Source organism: Lolium perenne, chromosome 2 (assembly GCF_019359855.2).
Source record: "Lolium perenne isolate Kyuss_39 chromosome 2, Kyuss_2.0, whole genome shotgun sequence".
Classification (NCBI taxonomy): Eukaryota; Viridiplantae; Streptophyta; class Magnoliopsida; order Poales; family Poaceae; genus Lolium; species Lolium perenne.
The window spans coordinates 54,339,895-54,346,891 of record NC_067245.2 but is presented as its reverse complement, the minus strand read 5'-3'; the positions used below and the strand labels follow the sequence as shown (position 1 = coordinate 54,346,891).

Genomic DNA, 6,997 nt, shown 5'->3' with positions numbered 1-6,997 from the left:
CACTGCGGGCCTGGATAATTTTATGGCCGTGGCGGAGGCAAACAAACATGGTGGCTTCATGTATTGTCCATGTGTGGACTGCAAGAATACCGTAAATTACGCTCACTCGAGTCTCATTCACAGCCACCTTCTGCGATCCGGTTTCATGCCCAGTTACTATTGTTGGACCAAGCACGGAGAAAGAGGGGTTATGATGGAAGACAATGACGAAGAGGAAGAGGATGATGACGGTTATCCCAATTTCCCTGAATACGATGATACTGCAGAAGGCAATGAAGACAATGAAGTAGAAGATCAAGAGGCACCAGATGAGCCTGCTGATGATGATCTTGGCCGGGCCATTGCTGATGCAAGGAGAGAATGTGAAACTGAAAAGGAAAGGTTGGCCTTCGACAAGATGATAGAAGATCACAACAAATTGTTATACCCAACTTGCGAAGATGGCCATAAAAAGCTAGGCAGCACACTGGAATTGTTGCAATGGAAGGCAGAGAACGGTGTCACTGACTCAAGATTTGGAAAGTTACTGACAATAATTAAGAGGAAGCTTCCAAGGGGTAATGAATTGCCCGCCAGTACGTACGAAGCGAAGAAGATTGTCTGCCCTCTAGGATTAGATGTGCAAAAGATACATGCATGCATTAATGACTGCATCCTCTACAGCGATGAGTACGAGAATTTGGATGCATGTCCGGTGTGCACTGCATTGCGGTATAAGATCAGACGAGATGACCCTGGCGATATTGAGGGCGAGCGCCCCAGGAAGAGGGTTCCTGCCAAGGTTATGTGGTATGCTCCTATAATACCACTGCTGAAACGCTTGTTCAGAAATAAAGAGCATGCTAGGTTGTTGCGATGGCACAAAGAAGACCGTAAGAAAGACGTGATGTTGAGGCACCCTGCTGATGGCTCCCAATGGAGAAAAATTGATAGAGAGTTCCCAAACTTTGCACAGGATGCAAGGAACTTACGGTTTGGTCTAAGTACAGATGGCATGAATCCTTTTGGAGAGCAGAGCTGCAGCCATAGCACCTGGCCTGTGACTCTTTGTATATATAACCTTCCTCCTTGGTTGTGCATGAAGCGGAAGTTCATTATGATGCCAGTGCTCATACAAGGCCCGAAGCAACCCGGGAACGACATTGATCTGTACCTGAAGCCATTAGTCCAAGAACTTCTACAGCTGTGGTCCCTAGCAGGTGTACGTGTGTGGGACGAGCACAAGCAGGAGGAATTTGACCTAAGACCGATGCTTTTCGTAACCATCAATGACTGGCCTGCTCTTGGTAACATTTCAGGACAGTCAAACAAGGGATACAATGCATGCACATACTGTTTACATGAGCTCGAAGGTGATTATTTGGAAAAAGGTCAGAAGGTCGTGTACCTGGGGCATCGTCGATTTCTTAGGATTACCCATCCCGTAAGAAAGAAAGGCAAGCATTACAACGGTGAGGCTGATCACCGGAGGAAGCCTCCCCATCGTGATGGTGTTGATATATTTGGTATGGTCAAGGATCTAGATGTAATATTTGGAAAGGGTCTGGCGGACGGTGCATTCCGAATGACGATGCCGGACACGCACCCATGTGGAAGAAGAAATCTATATTTTGGGATCTACCCTATTGGGAAGTCTTAGAGGTCCGCTCTTCAATCGATGTGATGCACGTGACGAAGAATCTTTGCGTGAACCTGCTAGGCTTTCTGGGTGTGTACGGGAAGACAAAAGATACACCGAAGCACGGGAGGACCAAAGCAACGTTGGAAAGACCCCAAAAAGCTGCATGAGAGAGTTAAAGGACGTCATTTATCCAGCTACGCTCTTACAAAAGCAGAGAAGGAAATATTTTTTGAATGTCTTAGCGATATCAAGGTCCCGTCCGGCTTCTCCTCCAATATAAAGGGAATAATAAATATGGAGAAGAAAACATTCCAGAACCTAAAGTCTCATGACATCACGTGATAATGACACAGTTGCTTCCGATTGCATTGAGGGGGCTTCTACCGAAAAATGTTCGACTGCCCATTGTGAAGCTATGTGCATTCCTCAATGCAATTTCTCAGAAGGTAATAAATCCAGAAATTCTACCGAGGTTGCAGAATGATGTGGTCCAATGTCTCGTTAGTTTTGAGCTGGTGTTCCCACCATCCTTCTTCAATATTATGACACATCTCCTCGTTCACCTGGTCGATGAGATTTCCATTCTCGGTCCTGTGTTTCTACACAATATGTTCCCCTTCGAGAGGTTCATGGGAGTCTTGAAGAAATATGTTCATAACCGTGCTAGGCCAGAAGGAAGCATCTCCAAGGGCTATGGAACAGAGGAGGTCATTGAATTCTGTGTTGACTTTATTCCTGACCTTAAGCCGATTGGTGTTCCTGAATCACGGCATGAAGGGAGACTAAGTGGAAAAGGCATGCTAGGAAGGAAATCAATTATATGTAGGGACGGGATTTCTTTGACTCAAGCACACTACACAGTTCTACAAAGTTCCACCTTGGTGGCTCCGTATATCGGTGACCACAAGAACTTTCTACGCTCCCAGAACCCGGGGCAGTCGAACGATTGGATTAGACGTGAACACATGTCGACTTTCGGCGGTTGGTTGCAAAAACATCTCCTGAATAACAAAGATATTGAAGATCAGTTGTACTTACTGGCCCAGACACCATCTTCGACTGTAGTGACTTTCCAAGGGTACGAGATAAATGGGAATACATTTTACACGATCGCCCAAGATAAAAAGAGCACCAACCAAAACAGTGGTGTCCGGTTTGATGCAATAATGAATGAAGGCCCAAATGACACATATTATGGTTACATAGAGGATATATGGGAACTTGACTATGGACCTTCTTTTAAGGTCCCTTTGTTTAGGTGCAAATGGGTCAACAAAACAGGAGGCGGGGTTCAGGTAGACAAGTTGTATGGAATGACAACAGTGCACTACTGCAGAAACCCTTACTAGTGACAAGCACATTTTGATCATCAGTGACAGGCAATATGTCTGTCACTAGTGTGCAGTCACTGGTAGTGCCTGTCACTAATGATGGGAAGAATGTCTGTCACTGGTAGGTGAACTAGTGACAGGCAGAAAAAATGCATGTCACTGGCACGATGAAAGGCCACAGCCATGTTGGGTTTCCTAGTGACTAGTCAATTATCCTACATGTCACTGGTATGAATTTTGATATTAAAAAAAATTAATTACATTTTCGACGCATATGCAGTAAAAAGGTACAATACAACATTTCATTGGCGTAATCTCATATTAAATGCAAGAAAAGCACATTGAAAAGTGTATTACAGGAATCATTAGATCATTTACACAAAATTTAAAACTAGGCGGAAAGAACTCTACGCCAACTATAGGCGAACCAAAAGAAACCAAACAGCAGTCACTTCCACATCTTCTACTGTGCGAACCAAAAGACACCAACATCCTAGCTCTTCGGCATCTTCTACAGACTATATCACCTCCAACTTGAGCATCATCGGTCCCAGCCTTGCCTTCCTAGAAAACAAAAAAGGAGAGCGGTCATATTTGAAATCGATATTTGTCAAAGGCTAGAACCAACAATAGACGACATGGTTCAGAAAATTTAAGCCATTGGACGATGTACTCCAGCCTAACCTAGTTAAGAAATACACCGGAGGCATACGGAGCATAATGGAACTAGCATCCTATGTCAGACTATGGAATTTACACTGAACATATTGTCGTAATGAACATTAATACAATTGCTAGTCTAGAATATTTCTATAGTGCAAATAGTAATGCCCCATACCTTTCCGGTGAGCATGCATGCTTACAGACTATCAAGCTCTACTAGCTGCAAGGCTGGCCACCTACCTTGTCTTCACGAGACATGGAGAAGGGTAATTAAATACTCCAAGGGTCCAAATCCCCTTGTCTTGATGGACGTGACAAATACAGAGAAGTATTGTGAAAGCTTTCTAGCACTGTGTGTTCTACAACATGTGCAAGCCAACTGTAAAGTGTGGCAATGCTAAGTGCGAGCGGCAACTCCTAGCATGTCAGATCAGGGACGTGTTTAGTTTGTAGTTTTGTAATGTAACTACATAGCAGTCCTAACAGGTTCCATTAAATCGTGTTTGTTTTCGTTGCTCAGTAATCCGATAACACTGTATCGGTTACCAGCCTAGCACAAATTTGATTCCGCCGAGGATCCCGCGTAAGCAGATAACGATACAGGAAAAGCACCTTGGCAGTTTTGGTCCAGTCTTGCCGTCGCAACCTGTCCGCTCTCCTTGCCCTCCCAAGTCATCCGCTGTAGTCGCCGCCGTGGCTACCTGCTGATGTCGCCCCGCCGCCAGCTGTCATGGCCGTGGCCGCCGTTGCAGCCGCCTGTTGCTGTCACGCCACCGCCTGCTGTCGCCGCTGCCGTGGCTACCAGGTGGTGTCGCGCTGCCGCCGTCCCCACCACTACCTAAGAAACCTTTTCTGCAGAGAAACAACTTGGTGGTCACATATGCTACATATACCCTTGTTTGTTTTCTATAACTAGGTTCCGATGGTAAACATAACCTTTTTTTTCGAGAATGGATGGAAAACATAACTTTAAATATCGAATGTTTGATAATGCCATCTCCTCTATTTTATTCTTGCTGAGTATACCCATAATCATAATTATATTTACTGATATGCGCAGATTATAATGAAGAGCAAGAGATGAACAAAGGGCTTGGGGTGTGACTGTTACTAGTGGATTCCCCATTGCTGAAACAGTTAATACTTCCATTTTGAGTATGCTGAAATGCAGTGTTCTACAGGTGTCTAGAATTGTTGCACAATGCAAATAATAATGCCCCATACATCGTCCAGTGATCATGCATGCTTGATCAATTGGGTTGCAGCCGCATTTGTGCATCAATCATGAACCTCCGGCAAGTCATCATCACCATAGAAAACCCCAGATTCCAAGGCGACCTCTGTGTTGAGGCGCTTGCTGCATCAAGTTTCATTTAAGTTAGTTTACAAGTGGTCGATAATTCAGCCTCCCATATTCCGAAAAAAAATCACTACTAATATTAAAAGAATACAGAAATACTACCAAAATATTAAAGTGGCGGAGCATATTGCTGCTATGAAGCAGCTGCTGCCGGTGCTCAACCTTTCCTTGTCTGAGGCGAATCTGTTCAGTAGAAGTCAACAATCACTATTAAGAGTATTAGCACGCTGGCTGATTCTTACTCTGCTGGAAATTATAAACATGTCGATCATTTCAAACAGAGATGACTTTTCTTCGATTCAGTTTGGCTATTACATAAACAGTTATTATGTATAGGACCTCATATATCTTACTGTATAACATTACCCAGTATAATTATAATTAATAATTCTATATGGATTTGGTTAATTTCTTATTCTTTTCAAATGTGTGTTATCAACAGTAGAAGTGACGTATCATTTGTCATATTTTTTAAGAACTCATGCTAATGTTAGAACTAATTATACAAATTCAACTAAAAGTATACACAGTCATCACAAAGAAGGAAATACTAAACATGCAGTCACTTTTATAACATGGTGATTTGGTTAAATTATTGGTTTCATACAAGCTGTCAACATGTAAACGGTAGGTGTGTACTGATTGAGAAGATTAACTACCTACACTATCAAGAGCTTCTTTAATTTTTCCTACCAGCTCCATCACAATGCCAGTGGGAAACGTGGAGTAGATCTATCGCTGCAGGTAGAAGAAATGCAAGGGTCTCCCATGTGCCTATCTTGGAACCACCAATCAAATCACTTAACTGCATTCAGTTCGGTACATATTAGTACCAGAGATACTTCGCTTATTGACTTGGCACTTCAGAAAACGATGCACTTCAGAAAACGATACCAGAGAAAGTAAGTCAGATCTGAAGTAGTAATACCTCAAAAACTAAGGCACAGACAGAGATCAGATAACCTAGATGGAGTTCGTGCCTGATCCCTGCATTAAGGATGGAGTTGGGGCCAGCGTCGGGGGATGCAGATGCTGTCTGCTTCAGTCCCGGCGCACCGGGCGATGGAATCGCTGCTGACGGCACCAGACGATTGAGCTGCTGTCGGCGTCCGGCCGGCTGCGGTGGCGCTAGAATTTGTGCAGCGCCGGGCGATGAAGTAGTGCGACCTCGGATATCTTTCTAGGGTTTGCGGCGGCGTTAGAGAAGCTGGCGGCCTGCGCCGCGTTGGAGGGGCGGCGGCGTTGGACGAGCAGGGCGGCGACGGTTGTGGATTTGGAGGAGCAGGGCGGCGGCTCGATCTAGCGATCCGTGAATTTTTTGTTTCCTCTGAACCGTGTTGTTCTTTTGACTATGTCCTAGTCGTCCAGCCCAGCTGAGGAGGCGCGCGGATTTTTTTTTTTTTTGAGGGTTTAAAACGGCTTTATTCATCGAAAGAATAAGCCGGCTGGAGATGAGGCGCGTGCGTGGGCCGGCCTAGGAAAAAAGCGCGAGCGAAAACAAAGGCCGAACAATGACAGGCAATATAGAAGCCTGTCACTACCGTGTATGCTCTTCTTGACGGTCTTTTAAAAAGAATACCAGTGACAGTCTTTTTCATGAGCCTGTCACTAGTGTTTTATACTAGTGACAGGCTTAAGCGTGTCCGTCACTAGAATATTTATTAGTGACATGCATAATTTTGCTTGTCACTAAACACATGGCGGTTATAAGCCTTTCTGCAGTAGTGGTGGATCTCAACAATCTTGGGTATAGAGACGAACCATTCGTCCTAGCCAAGGATGTGGCCCAGGTTTTCTATGTGAAGGATATGTCTACCAAACCAAGAAAAAGGAAACATAAGGAAACAAATACATCAAACGATGAGCCAAAGCGCCACATAGTTCTTTCTGGAAAAAGAAACATCGTGGGAGTGGAGGACAAGACAGACATGTCAGAAGATTATAATCAGTTTGATGAAATTCCACCCTTCAGAGTGAACATTGATCCAAGCATCAAGTTAAATGATGAAGATGCTCCATGGT

General features: G+C 44.3%; 1 long non-coding RNA gene across 1 annotated transcript; it reads right to left on the bottom strand.

Annotated features, from left to right (window-relative positions):
• Nucleotides 1–3,227: 3,227 nt before the first annotated feature.
• LOC127332643 (uncharacterized) lies at nucleotides 3,228–5,055 on the bottom strand. The gene is made up of 3 exons (XR_011750879.1): nucleotides 4,840–5,055; nucleotides 4,228–4,467; nucleotides 3,228–3,516 (listed from the first exon to the last, which is right to left on the bottom strand). It is a non-coding gene; the product is annotated as an uncharacterized lncRNA (long non-coding RNA).
• Nucleotides 5,056–6,997: the final 1,942 nt, after the last annotated feature.